The sequence below is a fragment of the Ictidomys tridecemlineatus genome, chromosome 7, assembly GCF_052094955.1.
Source record: "Ictidomys tridecemlineatus isolate mIctTri1 chromosome 7, mIctTri1.hap1, whole genome shotgun sequence".
Lineage (NCBI taxonomy): Eukaryota > Metazoa > Chordata > Mammalia > Rodentia > Sciuridae > Ictidomys > Ictidomys tridecemlineatus.
Window position 1 is genome coordinate 153,543,176 of NC_135483.1, and position 20,543 is coordinate 153,563,718.

A 20,543-nucleotide genomic window follows, 5' to 3' on the forward strand; every position below is an offset into this window, starting at 1 on the left:
TGTACTTCAGATGGACTGCCCAGAGACATATCTTAGCAAAATGAGCTTCTGTTGCTAGTGCTGCTCAAGAATGCAGGAGAGAGAGATCATGGGAATAAGGAAAACAGTGCCTGAATGGTGCATCAGTCTGACTTGATGGACCCCTAGGGCTTTCTTGTTCTTGTATGAGAATGTGCTTCTGTGCTCATTCATCAAACCTGGTGCTATAGTGTTTCATCACAACAGTCACATATTTTCATGTTGAACTCTGATGCTATAAATAGTCTCTTCATTAGACACATATGATCTGATGTTTGTGCTTCCAAGGTGATCTTATGTAACTCACCTTGAATTTCACTTACACTTCTTAGCACTATCACATAATATATGGGATTAATCATGCCAGAAAAGAGTTACCTAATGAGATCTTAAGAATCAAAATAATAAAATCTCCCTGCCAATAGAGATATTTCTCTATTAAATTCATTGTATTAAATTATTGTCCAGATTATTTTAGAATTAGACATTAATTTTATCTCCTCCCATATGTACTTTTTCCTCTTTCTTTCTCATCTTGTTATTACTTTTTAAAAACTATTTGAATGAAGACCTGTGTATGGAAATACAAGTGGATGAAAAAAATAGAATCACATCTTCAAGTATATTGTAGTATGAAAATAGAGGAATTAAAAAAGCATGAGTTATATACCCAGCTAAAAGATGTTAATAATTTTACTAAAGAACTATTATACTAATGCAATAACACTGAGAAGAGATAGAGGACATGCGTGCATAACTAAATATTTAAGGAAAGAAGTAAAATTAAAATGATTTATACAAATTTATAAAAATTCAATTAATAGAGATGGAAGAGGAGATGTAGCAAAATACACAATGATTTTAGGCGGAAGTGAAATTCACTTTGGTTTACATAAGAGATGTCAGGAATAGTGAGATAAGTGAAATAAGAACAGATGACAGGGAACCTGGGTCAGTTAAAGTTTGAATTTCAGCAGACAAAAGGCAGACCTGAGAATTTGAACTGCTGTCATATTAGATAGGCTTTAAGAAAATTGAAAATTTGTTGTCTTTAAAATTTAGAAAATTTCAAAGGTATGTCTGAAAACCTCTCTTACAGTCATAAATTTATTATTAATTTGGAGTCTTGCACCTTGCTTTGGCCTTCTTTGTTGTTTTATTTAAAACTCACTATACTTTCTTAAGGTAGCTCAATTATTCTCCCTTTTATATTTCCTGTTCTAGTTGCCACTTTCTTAACATTCTCTGTTTCAGTCCATAGTCAAACCATTATTACAGATTCAACTCCAAAATAGAATTTTAGCCACATTACTCCTCTGCTAAAACTCATTTAATGATTATCTGTTGCTTAATTGTCTACAAGTTTAAATCTGAGGTCTTTTGCTAAGAATTCAAGTACCTCATAAACTGACTCATACTTTCTTTTTTTCAGTGTTATTTCCCACTCTTCCCAGAATTTCTTTACAATGTAAGAGTCATGAAGAAAAATTCTATAATATTATGTCTTCATATCTTTGAAAGTGTCATTGTCTTTGCCTGGAATGTTTTCCCTCTTTGTCTGTTATTGTATCTTCTATTCTTCTTTGATAAAGTAGTATAATGTAGAGGAAGGCTTTTTTAAAAAAAATCTTCTTCTATAGACATGTAATTAACCATTTTCTAGAACTTTTCACATATCCCCTTAGCACTTACTTTTTAAAATGAAAATACTTAAAGACACCTGTATCTGTTCCCCTGGACTTAAATTCTTTGAATGGATGCTTTCCCTACTCCAAGTTAGTGTCAGAAATAGAGCAAACACATTTTTTTTTTCTTTTGATACCAGGGATTAAACTCAAGGGCACTTGACCACTGAGCCACATCCCCAGCCCTATTTTATATTTTATTTAGACACAAAGTCTCACTGAATTGCTTAGTGCCCCACTTTTGCTGAGGCTGGCTTTGAACTTGCGGTTCTCTTGTCTCAGCCTCCAGAGCAAACACAAATTTTTGTTGAATAAATGAATGAATATAAATGATCCAATCTAACAAATGTTAGAGTGTACATAAAAAACATAAACATAGGTCAAGTAGATGAATATTACTTCAGAATATTCATTAAAAATTAGAAAAATATGTGATTATAATAATTAATGCATGTCTATTTATGTTTTCACTTTAAATTTTCACCTTGTTTAGTTAGAAGTCATTTGGAATAATTTGCAATAGTTAAGATGATCATGGAAATATGATAAGCTTCTTTTACCACCATTAATTTAAATGTAGAAAAGTACAGTGCTTCATTCCATCATCTATGCATATAAGATGCATATATATACGTATATGTATATACATATATATATATATTTAAGAATGTATATATATTCTTAAATCTCATAGAAATAGCAATTATTTCTATAGGCAAGGATATACAAGATGATAATAACAGGAGCCTTAAGAGTTTTAGAAACCTAAACATTTATTAGTTTCTGTAAAATGGAAACTATAATGACTGTGGGTCAGAAGAGGGCAGCAAAGTGTAGCCCAGGCCAGAAATCTGGACTTGGCAAAATGGCCTGAGATATGAGAGTAGGACTGCAAGAACTGTAGAGGAACAAGATGTTCATCCATTGTTTTTGTGCCAAGGACACTATCTAAATGATAGATTAAAATTTTAAAAAGGGTATAAAAGTGATTTTTTTTATTCTATTATCTATTAACTAGATTCTGCCTGAGGGAAACAACATCCAAATAGGGGTACTACCAGGAAAGAATGGAGCCAAGACTTCTCTTAGATAACCTGGCCAAGACCAACTTGAGAAAATTGGATTGATAACAGGCAGAATCATTAAGATTTCAGCCCAGAAAACAACAGCCAAAGGGAGGGTCCAAGTATCAGGGCCAAAATAAAGCAGAAGTGGGCCAGAATAAGGTGACAAATAGAGTATGAATTGATACATTATAACTTCTTGAAGGTTTGGTGGGGATTGATTCTGATGCTTGGACAGGGTTCCTCCTGGTTAAAGATGACTTGTCATGCACAGATCAGTGTGAGATCTCAGGAGGCTAAAAAAGATTTGTCTAGTTGGGAAAGCACATCTTTTGACATCTCTTCATTTACCAGAATCTTAAGTTTGACATTTAAAGTTTTCATCTATCATATTAGATAGTGTCCTTGGCACAAAAACAATGGATGAACTGAGCTCAGTGATTTCTAGGAAGGCTTCTTCCTATTTGATAACTTACAAAATTTTATAATTTTTTTCCTTGTCTAATTCAATACACTGTATTAAACTATTGATTGACACATCTATTTCTTTTCTCCCCATTTCCTACCAAGTTTAAACTGTTCAAGTGTTGGTATAGGATCATATAATAGGCTCTCAAGCAACTTGTTAAATGACATGTACTCTTAGTTCTTACCCCAATATAGATGAAATATATTTTTAGTACTGTCATAGAACATAAAATTATTCAATTGAATGTGGTTCACTGTCTATTAGTAACTAAAATGGTCATTAGAGCCAAAATTTACACAGTTCTTTTCCTGCTGGAATGACAGAACTTTCTCTGAATTGGGACCTTATTCTTAGAGAAAGTATATGCTAAGAAGCTCCATCTACCCCACAAATCTGTCAGAAAAGTGCACATGCAAGCACCTTATTAAGTCCTGCAAGTGTCGCCACATTTGCACAAGGGTACAATCAACGACACAATTTAAAATATACATTTCAAGTATGTCTTTATTCATCTCACTGCACTCTATTTAATTTTTAAATGCCTATAGAGAGAAAAGTACTACCAAATAAAATTTTCTTTCTTTTCTCTTATTAGCTCATTCCCCCCACTTATCTTACAAATTAAATATTTAGTTTCTTAAATATTTGAGTCATATTCAGTGTTTTCTAATTATTATTGTATCACTTTAGATTTTTATGTCTTAAATTTTAACTCATGTTTATGATGTCATGTAAAATAACATGTCCACAACTTCTTGGTACAAAGACAGAAAGTTAATATTGCTCAGTGAGGGAAATTGATTACTGATGATGAGCTTTATGCAATCTGTTGTTCATTTTAATTGATCTAAAACCAGAGTCCATACACCAATACCATGGTTGAAAGGCTTTTTTGAGAAATATTATCTTAATTACTTAAACAACCAAAACCAATCTTCTAAAGCCATTGTCTATTTTCATGTCTATAATTTAAAACCATATTATAACACAGTGTTAAGGGTTGGATCTGGAATGTCCCTCAGAGGTTCCTATTTTGAAAGCGTGGTTCCTAATACAATTATGTTCAAAGATGGGGCTCTGGGGAAAGAATTAGACCATGAGAGATCTGACCTCATCAATGGATTGATTTATTGATAGGTTCATAGCTGTTGGCATTGTTGGGATATGGCGGAAACTGTAGGAGGTAGGGCCTAGTTAGAGGAAGTAAGCCACTGGGGGCATACACCATAAAGTATTTCTGTCCCCAACCCCTTTCTTAATTTTCTCTCTCTGCTTTCTAGCTTCCATGAGGTGAACAGCTTTGCACCTCGACACCCTTGGGCCATGATGTTCTGCATCACCTGAAGCCTAAAGCCAGGTGAATATGGACTGAAACCTCTGAAACTGTGAGTCAAACTAAATCTTTCTTCCATTAAGATTGATGTTTCTCAGGCATTTTGTCATAGTAACAAAAAGCTAACCTAGATATTGCAGCAGGCATGGATTCATCAGTTTCTACAAGGAAATTGTGTTGTTTTATTTTTTTGCTATTAAAATATAAGTTCTGAGAGTATTATAAATAACAAATTAATAAATTTTTTAATATTCTTATTTTAACCATGTCTGTCATGTTTTTAATAATTATCTGGAAAATGGAAATGTAATTAAAATTTTCAAATGTCAGAATCAAATTAACAAATTTTTTCAGAAAAGGATTTTCAATTTTAATAGCAATATATTCATGAATGTATGTTTAAGAATGAAATGCTCAAGCACAATGATTTTACCATTAAGTTAGTGAATTATGGATGTAAGTATGCATATAGACTCATGCATAAATATGCATGTATACGTGTATATATGTATATATAATATGTAATTTTGTAATTTTCACTTCTAGTATCTAAACATTGGGAAAAATCTTTGTAGCTTTAATAAAAATAATTTATCTTGATTCTTAAGAGTTTATAGATATAATAAAAACATTTCTATTAATTTTAGAAGTATATTTTTCACATTACAAAATCATTTTAAATGAAAGTGAAATATTCTCCTCAAGTGGTTTCTAGTAACACCTTTCTCATTAACTTTTAATCTTTTCTCTCAGTAAAAATAAAAAAGGGTAAAAACTAGAGATATAATATTGATATTAAAAACACTCAATACAATCTATGTTATTTTTAGAGGTTTGATTTGGCAAGATTTCTTTGTATTTTTTAATTCGAAAAATCATTTAGAGTGTGCATCTAGACACCACTATCTCCATTTAGAGAAATACAAACAAGTGACCACCAGAACCCTCTGTGTGTGCTGATTTTAGTGGTGAAAGTTCAAAAGCAGCAGGGCTCTTTCATCAGTTTGCAATGCCCTGGACCATTTGATTCACAGAAATTCCATTTTCATTTGGAAAAGGGCATGTTTCTCTAAGGTTTGAACAGAAATTTCAGGGGTGGTCAGAAAGATAAAGGGGTACAAAATAGTAAACCTGCTAATCCTAAATTTGTTAATAATAAGAATATATTGAAAACAAATACAAATATTGTCATATAGTAAGTAATTTATCAAAGATTTCAGAATAAAGAATAAAGAAATAAGAGTAAAGAATTTGGAATTATTTGAAAGCAGACATTCACATGAAGAAATGGATTACAAGATACATATCATCAACAGTTTTTTTGCTGAATATTGCACACGCGTGCGCACACACACACACACACACACACACACACACACACACACACATTTCCTGTTCACAGTGGAAATATTGCCCTTGTATTTAGTACCCAGTTTTATCCCATTGTTTTTGAAGACCAGGATGTGATTCATTCTAAATATAGCTTTCTCCAGTATAAAGTGTCTGAACTAAAATAGTTTGTTGTTTCACTATTCAGGAAAGTCCAAAGACCTTGTATTTCTGTGTGTGTGTGTGTGTGTGTGTGTGTGTGTGTGTGTGTGTATACGCGCACGCTTGTGCATCTGTGCCCAGGAAAGTGTGTTATCACCTAGCAGCCTCATAGCATTTCTAAAGAATTACAGTGTAGTTAAATACCATACACTGAAGAATTGTCTAGTGTCTGAGATGCCAAGGACATAAAAGACTATATTTATTCTTAGATATAATGGTCATCTAATTTAAAGAGCTATTTTTTGAATTAACAAACATTTTCATCATTTTATAGAATTTGTTTTAACAGTAATGCCATATATTTAACTAAACTTTTAAGATTTCAAAAATTTCCTCTTTTGCTATACACTACATTCTGTATATTTTATGTGAGCCGAGCCAACATCTCATTTCTTTTTTTAATAAAACCTAAGACTTCATGACAAAAGAAAAGTAAAATGAAAACCTGTTTGTTTGTAGATACTTGGCTTTGGTTGTTGTTATATTTATTTATTTAGCATTAAATGAGAATTATACTTAATTTTGCATAACATCAACAGTGTTTTTGTTTGTTTATTGTTATTTTGTGCATTTAGCTTTCTTTTCTGAATTCAACAGTACTGTTAATGAAAAGCCTCAATGACTTGAGCTACAATGTCCATGCAGCAGGAGATTTTTGAACGCTTCCCATCTCACAGAGTAATCATAATTTACCTGGAGACTCTATTAAGCAGAGCAAATAAGGACATTTAATGTCATTGAGATCTGGGTCTGTTGAAAATGGAGCACATCTTAATTTCAATAAATAAGACTATACTATTCAAGTAGTTTCTTTTGCTAAAGTCCAGAGTGAACATTCTTGTAGTCCAGTTCAGAAACCCTTCAAGTGTTTTTAAGATGATGAATACTAATCTGAATGTGATATGCTGTTTTATGAGTCACATGCAGTTCCAGAATAAACAAAATATTCTTTGGAACTGTATAATTTTTAAAATTCAATTCGTAAGTCACTTTTAAAATTATACTAGTTCATTTATCTTTAACCATTTTTTCTTCCTTTCCTTTGCAAGGAAGATTTTTCTTTTTTTTTTCCCCATTAATTGCCTACCAGTGTAATTAAATGTTTAAAACCAGGAAGCAATCATTAGAAGTGAGACAAACTTTGTTATGTATTGAAAGAACTGAGAGTTTTTCTTGTCATCCTATCTTTGCAAATGGCGATGAATATTCATTAAGCTAGGGAAAGATCTGCCAGCTGCAAATCTTTGCAAGGTGCCTCAGTTCTTCATGTCAAAAGGAAACAAAATAAAGCCTCTATTTATGTTCATCATGATGGATGAAGAAAATAAGCCAGCAAAAGTATTCCTAGGAGGAAAAATGTTCTATTCATATATTTTAGAGTAATATGTGCATTTTAAATAAAGGTGATTTTCAGATGTTTCCAAAATTATCTTAAAATTATTAAAAGTAAAAATATTTCATAATTGTATTAACTCTTCATTTTATTTCCCTTGTACTGTACTGTAGGTATCTAGATAAATAAAGACTAAAGGATAGGGGAAAACATTAGAGATAATGTTTGGAAAGACTATTCTGAGGATATGACATTTGCCCTAATTCGTGGTGTGTCAGTCAATGAATTGTGTGGGTAACAAAAACCCCACTTTCCTCTGAGATCTTGGAGAAAATTATTAACCATTTAAGACACACCTGAAGGATATGTTTTAATTATTTTTTCAGTTAGCCCGCATATTGTGGTTTGTCAAATAAATCCTAATAGTCATAAATAATAAATTTGAAAGCATCTATTAATTTATTAAATGAAAGAGATGAAAATATTTTAATTTTTTCAGGATTGTTGCAGAGAATAGGAGATATCTTCTTGGAATTGGTCTCAAAAATGATATTGACAAAATGTAAGCTCTGCACAACTATAGTAGATTTTAGGAAATAGTAATGGATGAAAGGTAAGAGAAAGAAAGAGAGAATTACTCTTCACATAAAGAACAGATACCATTAACAGCTTCTTGATGACATCTCTTTTCTTTTCTTCCTTTCCTTCAGTTTTTGGTGTTTTGCTGATAGCCATGTTAATATTCATAGAAAAACATATTTTCTTGGATATGGAGAGCTAAGAAAAAGGGTGGTATCATCATTTCCAGAATATATTTTTCATAATGGACATGTGCAAAGTCTAGGAGACAGAAAATTAATTTGATTTAGTAACAGCTAAAAGTGGAATAACTTTAATTGGAGTATATGAAATTAAAGTTATGCACAGAACTTATCACAGTGCCTAAGTCCAGGAAGAATTGAAGGGTGATATGTGAGCTGCTGCATTGTCCAGTATTTGTTTGCATTTAAGTATTAACTCTAGATAAAAGTCCAAATATTATGTGTCAGGTTTCAATTCTATCAGTCTATTTTTATCAGAAAGTTTTTAGAATAATTGTGTCACTTTTTAATGTTGTTAGTCCCACATAAAGTTTTAATTGAATACACACACACACACACACACACACACACACACACAACATTCTGGAATGATTCGTTGTGTTTGTATTTTCAAGAATTACAGTTCTCAAGACTGTACTAAAGAACACAAGGTAATCTCATTCTCTTTCTCCTAACATTTTCTGAATACTTAGGTATGTCCACACTTTGATTGTCTGAAATTAGACATTCTTGCAAGCTTCCTTGGAATTTTGATGCTAGAGATAAAAAATATTGCTATTGAGGTATCACATGATTGTAATACCAGCTCCTTGGGAGGCTGAGGCAGTAAGATCAGTTGAGCCCATGAGTTTGAGACCAGCTGGGACAACACAGCAAGATCCTCACTCTGTCTTAAACAAACAAACAAATAAACAAATAAACAAAAATAAAAATAGAGACGCCAAGAAGAGCTTGTGTTTAAACTTAACTACTATTTGTTCTGATATTTGCAAAATCTCTTATTTTTAGTATATACTACAAAATGCATAGAATTTATAATTTCATGTTTTGATTTTATTTTATTGATGGGGATGGGGAAACCACCTGAAATGTGGCCCCTTATCTGGTTTTTATTTTTCAGTTTCTTTACATGAGGAATATTATCTCTGCTCTGACCTTGGCAGGTTTCTAAAATCATGGTGGATTTGCAAGGCAGTATGTGAACTTATTCAAGTCAGCACACTGTGCTGATTAGGAGTACAAGCACCAGAGGCAGAGTATCTACCTCCCTGTATCTTTGCTCTTCATCTCTATAACCTTCTGGCAACTGCCTCATGGCTCTTTTTTCACTCATCAATCAAATGAATACTATGACACCCCCCTTTATAGTGTCATTGTCAGGGTGGACTGTTACTGTATGTGATATACTGAGAATAGTCCTGGGATATAGACTCATTACTCAAAATAGCAGCCTTTATTATTGTCACTTTGCTCCATTTAAGGGGAAAAAAATACCTAGACTTTATATCCAACTTCTTGTTTTTAAATCTTGGGCAATATAAAATCAAGTGTGGGAGAGAAATTATAAAATTAGAGAAGTCATGATGATTGAATGGAAAAGTGTTCTGGAGAGAACCTGAGCATAGAATCTATTAAATATATGTATTCACCTAACTTTATCTTTTCCTTAGTTCATAGAATTCATACATTATTTTTATTCATTTATTTTTTAATAGGACATAGCACTAAATGCAGAATAAGTGGCTACAGAATTTGAGTTTTGTCCCTACTTCAAAAAGCTATTATTGAGGTAGACTCTTTTAATATATGAAGTGGTTTTAATATATAAAGTGGTTCTATCCTGCTGTATTTGAGGTGAATGCTAGTTCTGTTGTTTCCCAACTGTGTGATCTTGGGCAAGTTTCAAAAGCTCTGTGAGTCTCAGTTTTCTCATTTGCACAATGGAAACATAATATCCTGTCTGAAAAAAAAATATTGTAAAGATTTTTTAAAAACAAAGAATAGAAAATGTATTCAGAGCATAAAGTAGCATTAAATAAATGACATTAATAGGTTCACCATTTTTTTTCTAAAGGTGTAAATTATAATTTACTACTTGGTTGACCTCAGCTTTTCTTCTTCATCTTACATGTCCATACCTCTTCTCTATCAAGCTAAATGAGGCATCATGTACAGAAAAGTATAGGAGACAGAAAATGTTCAATACACATGTTATGATTGTCTAAAGAGCTCTAATAACCTGTAACTGTGGCGATTATCCATATTTGACCTTAGCCCATCTGTTTTCCTTTAAATGTTCTCACACTCTCCCTTTTCTTGTATGATTTCTTTCCAGGCCCTTAGGCATGAAATTTCAGTCTTCCCTGTCTCCTCCTCTTCTCACTCTTTTCAGAATCAAATCTTGCAAAATATTCCTTAGTATTCCTTTGAGAGAAAATTGATTTCATTTGTACCCTCTTATCTACCGTGTTAGATGATTCCCTGGTGAAAGTATTAGTCACATTATGCAGTTTTTTTTTTCTTCACATGGACGGTCCTTTGATTAAAAAAGAAGTCATCTACCTAAACTCTACATTCTCTTATACTTGAAACTTGAAATTCCTCGCTGAGGACTCAAGCTCCTCGTATTTCTTATTATATATATGGTTTTTCTGTTTTTCTCTGTTTCAGCATATAACCCCCTTTTTGATTCTTTCTCCCTTTTATAGATTAAATAATTTTAAGATACATTGGATACATTGGATTATTGACCACTGTGGACAGTAACATATAAGTATAATTTTAAATTTATATTATTGAATTAAAATATTGTTTCAAAATAGGCCAATATAAAAATCAACAATTTTTATTTGTTCAAATCTAGGAAAATTCTAAACTAAACATAATTATTAAAATCTTGTTTAAACATGTCTTACAAAGTCCTATCCAGTATAAGTGTACATATATTATTTATAATTATAATAATGCAATAACCACATTGTTTAAGCAAAAAGTAATCTCATTATTTTAATACAGATGAAATGCCACATATACAAAAGAAAAGATGTTTTCTAGCTACATATGTGTTTGTTTAACTCACTGGACAAACAGTGGCTGGGAAAGTACAATTCTGTCTCTGATTTCTTTAAAATTGGGAGTGAATCCAATTTGATGAAACAAGAAAGGGCGGGTGGGGAAAAAGGAAGGATTTGAAAAATATTCTACTTGCATTTGTCTTCATTGCTAAACTTACATTTTACTCCAACAACTTTATAAACTTATAAAATTCTGAGTTGGATTGAATTCATCTGTTTAGAGGAAAGTAATTATAATTATTGTCTCTGAGCCAAGATAACAACACACCAATTGTGACGAGCCAAGAAGCTTGGAATTCACAAACCGCTTTATATTTATTTATTTCTTCATGTTGGCTGTTTATCAGGAAGTGACTTCAGTAAAGAAAAGCTGTAATTCTTGCTAAGTAAACTCTGAAACCCCTAAGTGGTGGTGCCTAGGCTGTATTAAAAAACTACTCCTTTAAAATATTTCTATGCAAATGTTCATTGTATTTATTTGATTAGCACTATTTCTGATCATTTGGGGAAAATAAAGTCATGATGATAGGGGTGAATTTGGTTTTTAATTTATTTGATTTTTTTTTTTTCTGAAGCACCGCATTCATCTATGTATGGTACCTAAGAGTAAGATGTGCGTGCGTGTGTGTGTGTGTGTGTGTGTGTGTGTGTTGTATAATTTTTAAAAGTAATTTTTTCCTCAATTGTAAATTCAATAATTACACAGAGTACAAATGACAATTTTAGGCATCCTAAAAGAAAAATTCAATGTAAAACATATAATAATAAATACAAAATTACTCCTGATTGAGATGATTTTGATAGTTGGAGATTTAGAAATACTTTTTCTAAAATGGCTTGTAGCAACTGTTAGAATATCTAAATCAAAGAGAAACATTCTCTGTTTCAATTATCCTCTTTTCTGCATTCAAAACACTGAACAAAATACTTAGCAATATTTTTTAAAGGAACTTAATTTTTTAAATGTACTGTTTTGTTTTGCACTTTTTCTGTTTTTTAAAACTTGGGCCCTCAAAGATACTCTTCATTATTGCCATGGAGTTATTTCATTTTTCATCTCATTCATTCTTTTTCTCCCTTCTATCCCACCTGTCCCCTTCCACACACAACCACTCCTAAAGTCCATTCATGATGAACATTAAGAACCTTGATTTTCTATCTCATTCTTGTCTCTTATCTAGACACCTAAAGACATGTTACATTTTAGAGACAAAAATAAATGAACCATAGGAATCAAGGATGAAGAGGCATTTTTTTTTTAAGTTAAGATCTTCATGTCACAGAACTTTTATTGTTTTGGGGAAAAGAATAAGAAAAAGCCTCTTTTCTACATTCCAAAAAAGAGTTAACTGGATTTTTGAAGTGTTCACAAACTTCAGGACAGATTATCTGATAATATAATTGTGTAAATAATATTTTTCAAATGTACATACCCTTTAAAACTTTCCAACCACACTTATTCATTAACTAATTAATTAAAGAATTTTCTTTCTTTTTCATGATACTCAGATTTCTCTTTCACTTAAAACATAGTTTGTTTATTATTAGAATTTATTTGCAGTGTGTTTGTATTAACTTAATGCTTTACAGATCTCTTGGCCATTATAGACTTCATATTAGAAGACTCACTTCTTTGAGGGCAAGTGCACTTTTTGTCTATTCACCAGCATGTATGATCTCATTCATCTGAGGCATCTAAAAAAGTTGATTTCATAGAAGCTGTGAGTAGAGTAGTAGTAACTAGAGACAGGGGAGTGTAGGAAGGAGTGAGGGGAGGCCTTAGTCAATAGGTGCAGTGTTACAGTTAGATAGGAGAAATAAGTTCTGGTGTTCTGCTGCACAACAGGGTAAAGATAGCATTGTATACCTCAAAGAAGCTAGAAGAGATGTTGAAAGTACTCACCATAAAGAAATAATAAAGTTTTTGAGGTGATAATTACAGTGAGATACGCTAATTACAGTGAGTGGATCATTACCCAATGCATATATGAATCAAAACATCACAGTATGCCTCATAAATAAGTACAAATATTTTGTGCCAATCAAAAAATTAAATTTTTAAAAAGAAAGACTAGAACACAAATTATAATTCTGGCACTTTCCACCTTAGCCAAATTACTTAGTGAAGTTTTGTTTCTTTAATTCTTCAGGAATAAGTCAATAATTTTTAGGAATTTTTTTTTGAAATTTACCATACAGGCTAGCATCAAATTCCCAGGCTCAAGCAATCCACTAGATTCAGCTTTTCTAATAGCTGGGGTAGGCAGGCATCACCATGCCCATCTCTTTTAGGAGTTTTGTATGATCTGAGTTAGTTTAGGTATTTATAACACTTAGTGGGATATTAATTACTAAAGGACATTTCAATGAAAACATTAAGGTTAGGTTTATTAAACAGCTGCTTCGTATTTCACTAGGTACTTTATCTTGTTTTAAACATTTATCTTGTCAAACATTTTTGTGCCAGTCTCCTTCTTAACTATTTCTTAGATATCATTTCATTTCCTCCTAATTCATAACTCTGCAAGGAAGGTATAATTCCCAATTTACTTATATAAGCTTTACATGAAAGTTTCTAGGAGTCACAAAGCCAAAGTGAAAATGTGAGATTATATCTGGGGCTAGATTTTTACATTGACTATGATTGGATATGTCATTTGTTTTTAAGAATTACTAGCTAAAATATTCAGGAAATGTTTTTTTTCAAACTTACAAATTTACAAATTCATTTGCACAATTTCTGCTGAATCCAGGATTTTTAGATAATGATGTGTGGCTTTTTATAATGTGAGGGGAGTGGTGATATTTGGCAAATATTTCAGTACACATTTCACTAACTGAAGATTCACTAGATGAATATTTAGTAACCATTTGGACAAAGATCCATGTTTGGTACATGTCTGATTCATTAAAAGTAGGTTATGGACCAGAAAGTGATAGATTTCATATGAAAGGTGTCTTTAATAGAAACAATTCTTAGGAGAAGATTGCAATGGAAAGGTTGAATGTAACCCATAGTCTTCCCATAGGGCACTATTTTGTAGCAAAACTTTGAGTAGATTTTGTCTTATTTTACTGCAACATACACGATGATATTTATTATTGATATTTCTCTCAAAAGGCCAAGACATAGGCAACATTTTATAATTCTTCCTGAATAAATAAATTAATGAATAAATTCAAATATTTCACATTTATGGCACTTACCAAGGTCACCAATATTCCCTTGTTTTTTAGCCTATGCAAAATTTGCAAAGTTTAACAACTTGACTTTTTGTTTTGGTAGTATTAAGAATTGTACCCAGGGCCTTGTACATGTTAGTCAAGTGCTCTTCCACTGGGCCATATCACCAGCCCACAACTTGACTTCTTTAAACTCTTTTCTTTAACTTTTCTGGCACATTAATTTTGTTATTTTCTACTTTTTAAATTGTTTATTAGTTCTTTTTAGATATATATGACAGTAGAGTATATTTTGGCATATTATACATACGTGGAGTATAACTTATTTTAATTAGGATCCCATTCTTGCGGTTGTAGATGATGTGGAGTTTCACTGGTAATCTCCAGTCAGAATGACAGTTATCAAGAATACCAAAGAACTCAAAAAATTAGACAATAAGATAACAAATAACCCAATCAACAAATGGGCCAAGGACCTGAACAGACATTTCTCAGAGGAGGACATACAATCAATCAACAAGTACATGAAAAAATGCTCACCATCTCTAGCAGTCAGAGAAATGCAAATCAAAACCACCCTAAGATACCATCTCACTCCAGTAAGATTGGCAGCCACTATGAAGTCAAACAACAAGTGCTGGTGAGGATGTGGGGAAAAGGGCACACTTGTACATTGTTGGTGGGACTGCAAATTGGTGCAGCCAATTTGGAAAGCAGTATGGAGATTTCTTGGAAAGCTGGGAATGGAACCACCATTTGACCCAGCTATTCCCCTTCTCGGTCTATTCCCTAAAGACCTAAAAAGAGCATGCTACAGGGACACTGCTACATCAATGTTCATAGCAGCACAATTCACAATAGCAAGACTGTGGAAGCAACCTAGATGCCCTTCAATAGACGAATGGATAAAAAAAAAATGTGGCATTTATACACAATGGAGTATTACTCTGCATTAAAAAATGACAAAATCATAGAATTTGGAGGGAAATGGATGGCATTAGAGCAGATTTGGAGGGAAATGGATGGCATTAAAGCTAAGTGAAGCTAGCCAATCCCTAAAAAACAAATGCCAAATGTCTTCTTTGATATAAGGAGAGTAACTAAGAAAAGAGTAGGGAGGAAGAGCATGAGAAGAAGATTAACATTAAACAGGGATGAGAGCTGGGAGGGAAAGGGAGAGAGAAGGGAAATTGCATGGAAATGGAAGGAGACTCTCAGGGTTATACAAAATTACATACAAGAGGAAGTGAGGGGAAAGGGAAACATAATACAAGGGGGAGAAATGAATTACAGTAGAGGGGGTAGAAAGAGAAGAGGGGAGGGGAGAGGAGGGGAGGAGAGGGAGGATAGTAGAGGATAGGAAAGACAGCAGAATACAAGAGACACAAGTATGGCAATATGTAAATCAATGGAAGTGTAACTGATGATTCTGCAATCTGTATACGGGTAAAAATGGGAGTACATAACCCACTTGAATCAAAGAGTGAAATATGATATATCAAGAACTATGTAATGTTTTGAACAACCAACAATTAAAAAAAAAAAGAATACAAGTGACAATTAATGTTGGCAAGGATGTGTGGAAAAAGTTTCACTCATACATTACTGGTGAGACTGCAGATTCCTTTTCTACTTTTATAAGTTTTATCTTTGTCATCTTATTGACTACTTGTTAATTATCTCCTAAGTTCAGGTTATTTACTGGATGCTTTTGATCCCCTCCTCAAATCATATTCATCTCTCTGGGTGATCCCAAAATTGTCAAGGCCTCAACTATCACTTATGTTAAGGGTAAGAAAAAAAAAGATGGGAGAGTTGAGGAAGAGGAAGGAAGGAAAGGAATGAGGAAGGGAGACAGAAAGGATGATCGAATTGTCTACTGGAAATATCAAGTTGATATCCCAGTATCATCTCATATTAATATGTCTAAAGAAGAATTCATAATCCTGATCTTCCCCTGCATTCTCTAACACATGTCACTATCTTCTGTCTTCGTTTCTGCTCAAACTTTAGGAATCCTTTTGTACACCTCCCTTTATGAGACTACCTGTGTTCACTCACCATGACATATTATTAACACAACTGCACACTCTATGACCCAGCCTGTTTCTCCTTTGCAACTTCTGCTCACCTCCCCCTGTCCTCCACCTTCTGATACATTCTCTTTTCTTGTATTTTGCTCCTCCTGTAAATTTTTACCAGGCATCCAGAAAAGGAATTGGTTTTTTGAAACTCCTTTAGGACATATTTGTTCCCTAAATTAGTTACTTGATTAGCTTAACTCACAGCTTCACAATGAGAAAATGTACTATAAATCTCTCTTGGGATATCAATGATTTCTATTAGATTTCTTAGGACTTGATATATCTATTAGTTCAAAATATTTTCACCAACATGGAGATTTTCTCCCTTCCTGAAAAGATACAATGAGGTTATTGTTGTGTAGCTTAATTGAAAGTAGTCACTCTAAAAAGTAGATCTTATGGGCAGGAAAATGAGAAAAAAATCCTAATTAAAACAACTGTTAATGTATATTTCATAGCAACATTGTCATCTTCTGACCTTTCATGTAAAAGAGAACAATATCAAATTAGTCAAGCTATTGGATATTATCGGTTAACTATTTAATAACTGTTTACCCTTCTGTGTATACTTGAAAGGGTAGACATAACAGAGATTCAACTAGTACTTTTTAAACAACTTTTTCTCTTAAGGTAGAATAAGTCTTGGAATGCCTTGAAGATCTTGGATGCCAATGAAAGTTTTATTTATTTTGAAACAAAACTAAGAAATTTATAATTTCTTTATATACTTTATAGTTTAGCATCTATATTTCAGTCATTCTCCCTGCTCTTTTTTTTTTTTTGGTCAATTAAAAAAAAATAAGGCTTAGTGGTGAGATGATCCAGACCTTATCCTTTGAGAAATCAAAGTGGCTTTTTATTTGGATTCTCAAATTCTAAAGGCCTGCAGTCAAATTTGGCAGGACTGACTTGAACTCAGTGAACCTGTTTTGATTGCTGATTTTCCCATATACTTAGCAACATAGCTCCCCTCTGACCTCTGGCAGCTGTCCACCATCCTGGGAATATTTTTTTGAGTATCCAAATTTCCTTTTACCTAGCACACATTAATGCTTGTTTCTCATTTTTTTTTTCACTTTCATACACTCTGTGTTCAGACAAATATTCCTTCTTCATTTAACATGCTCAAAAAGCCTGAGTGAAATGGCTGTATAAGCAAAAAAAAAAAAAGTGTATGTTAATCCAGAAGAATGAATGTTTAGGATCTTAGGCCATACATAAATTCTAGAGCCAAACATGTAAAGAATATCACACATATTTGATCAACAGCCACACCAACTCTTTCTTTCAACTTTATACTTTGTCTCTTACTAGAAGAGCTAAAAATTATATAATCAAATCCATTAACCAAATATAACTCAAGAACTAATGGTAATTAAAATCCCACATTCACAGGAAGGAAAAAAATATATAAAACAAGGGTTTATCAGCATATAACTTATTTTTGTATAAGTTTTTGCCTGAGGTTAAATAAATATGCTCAAGAGAAAATGAAAGACCCCAGAGGCAGCTAATCTAATTTGAAACAGAACTAACGAAATTATGAATGTGAAATCAATCTTTAGAATTTAAAACAATTATGGATGTAAAGAGTCTTTCACTATTCATCAATTCACATTAAGATCTCCACAAGGGAATTTAAACATTTTTCTACGTTGGGCAAGTTTCTGAAGAGCATCCTGGATAGGAATAAGAGGAATGGAATGAGTTCTTTAATATACCTGCACACTTACAGGGAGTGAGTCCTGAAGGATGTACATTCGAAAATGTCCAAAGACACATTTACTCAGGTTTGGTTTCTTGAATATAGTTCTCTGACTCTTGAAGATTTCTCTCCTGGATCAATGTAAAATTGTGTTTATTCTAAATAAATTTGCTGGTGTTTTCTATCAATTTTGTTGTTATCATTATGAGAAGAGACGATCCTATTGAGATATAAATCTTTCTAAAATAAATATGCTTCTCTCTGATAGCAAAAAGAAAAAAAATAATCTCATCATTATTTTTATTAAATATTATCTCCAATTTTTTCTAAACTAATACCTGGCTTGCTGTTATCATAATATTTTAAACAATTCTAGGTCTTGGATTTAAGAGCTACTCATTCTTTCTGCCAAAAAATGCTATTGAAGTCATTTTCAAAGTATAGGCCCTAGACTAGATGCATTAGCATAACCTGGGAATCTATTTGTAATCCAGGTTCCCCCAGGACCCACAGGATCAGAAACTCTGGAGATGGGCTCACTAATAAGTTTCTTAAAAGTTCTCCAGGAGATGCAGTTGAATGCTCAAGTTTGAGAACCAATGCTTTTCTGAACTGTGGCTCTTACTGTTTGTATGTATTGGTCTCCTTTGGCAATAAGATGAAGCCTATGCACTTTTATCAGAATATTGTTTAAATATCAAAAGTAACAAACAATATCACTAAGGAAATGGTTTATATTAAAATTCAGTTACCCAAATATTAAGAATATATTCATGTATATTAATACATGAGCTTCATTATAAGACCTATAACTAACAAGATGAATGAGTGAGTTTAATACATGCCACTTTTGAAATATTAATTTGAGGATCGAAAAGTTAATTTCCAGATAGTTTCAACCATCACAATGTGATATGACTATATCTAATTACACTGCTCACTATTCAGATATTGTGGGGTTTTTTTTTGTCTGTATTCATAATGGAGGAGATACTAGATATCAGCCAGTGGATAATGAACATAAAGGTATGAAGTTTCTTTTCATCAAGTTCATGGACCCTCTGAATTCTATCCACAGAAACTTACAAGATAAGTGGTTTGCGGTACATCTAAAAAAATGCTTGTCTTGTAATCTGAATAAATATGATATACTGTAGAACAACATGAAAGACAGGATGTGAATCAAATGTGTTCTGGAAGACAGAATGAATTGTTCTTCCCCAGGGCCTCATAGTCTAACACCTATGACAGTTAAGGCACAGCTGATCCAGTCCTTTACTGGAAATTACTAACAGTGCTACGTATTTTCCTGCGTCAGCATGCAAAACCTTTGTATTCACTGTATTTTAAATCTTTTTCTGTATTTTTTATGAATGCTTATTTCTTAATTTATGTATTAATTTGACACTGTTTAATTCTTTAGAACCTCAGAAATGGCAAGTTTGCAGGCATTCTGTTCATGTAGTCACTGCCAGCCCCATTTGAGGAAAGGGATACTCAAAGTTCAGAAAAACAGATCCAGGTCATGGAGCATAGTCAGGACAGTGGCTTCCACTCAGTTCCATGTTTCTGGATCTGGGATCTGACCCAGCCACTATTTGAAAAAGCCACGGAGCGATATCAGTTGAATGGAAAGGACACAGAGAGGGTTCTTTCAGTTTTAGTCACTGTGGACAGTCTACTCAAACAGGAAATGATCAGAGTACAAAAGGATGAGCTACTTTTCATCGCATGATTGAAGAGACAATAGACTGTTGTAAAAGGAACATATCCATATTTTGTAGATGGAACCTTGTATAATAGAAATTTTTGTCATTTTTTTCCTTCAAAAGCCATTATTTTAAAATGATGTTTTGGCTTTATGGATCTTTTATTTGCCAGGTTCTTTCCTCAGACTCTGATTATCAAGGGGCAGTAAGAAGTCTTTTGTAGAGGTTTATTATATATTCTTCTATATTGTCTCTTTTTGGCCTGTATAGTGTGATAACCTCAAGTGGACTTTATTTTCAGTCTTAACTGATAACAGTGTGACACTGACACAAATTTTCAAAGGCTGTTTTGTTTTTTATCACATGAGGATTACATTTGTCCTTTTGATTCAAATATCTTATTTTTGACAAATAAGAGGAACAGATGTTCATTGAGTGCCTACTATGTGTCAAGCTCTCATCATATAGAGGTTCTATATAAGTTATAATAAATAACTTATTATTTTAAGGAGGGGAAGGAAACACAGAGCTAGAACAGTGAGCAGGTGCAGAAAAATGAGACTAACACAGAAAGAAACTGTGAGCCTCTTAGTGGGGTGTAAGCATCTGCAAAAAATCAGTGGTAGCAGGAATCAACAAAAGCATTTTGGTTCTGCAAAGAGCTGAATATTCACTATTAACTTTTGCTAGGGGTAGAGATAGGTCTACAGGTAGCTGAAGATGGAAAAATTTA

General features: G+C 32.8%; 1 long non-coding RNA gene across 1 annotated transcript in view; it reads left to right on the forward strand.

The window, feature by feature from the left end:
- The window catches only part of LOC144365583 (uncharacterized), a 411,011-nt gene that overhangs the window by 266,090 nt on the left and 124,378 nt on the right, over nucleotides 1–20,543 (forward strand). The window contains exon 3 of the long non-coding RNA XR_013424198.1: nucleotides 4,517–4,621. This is a non-coding gene — a long non-coding RNA (uncharacterized LOC144365583). The remainder of the gene's footprint in view (nucleotides 1–4,516; nucleotides 4,622–20,543) is intronic.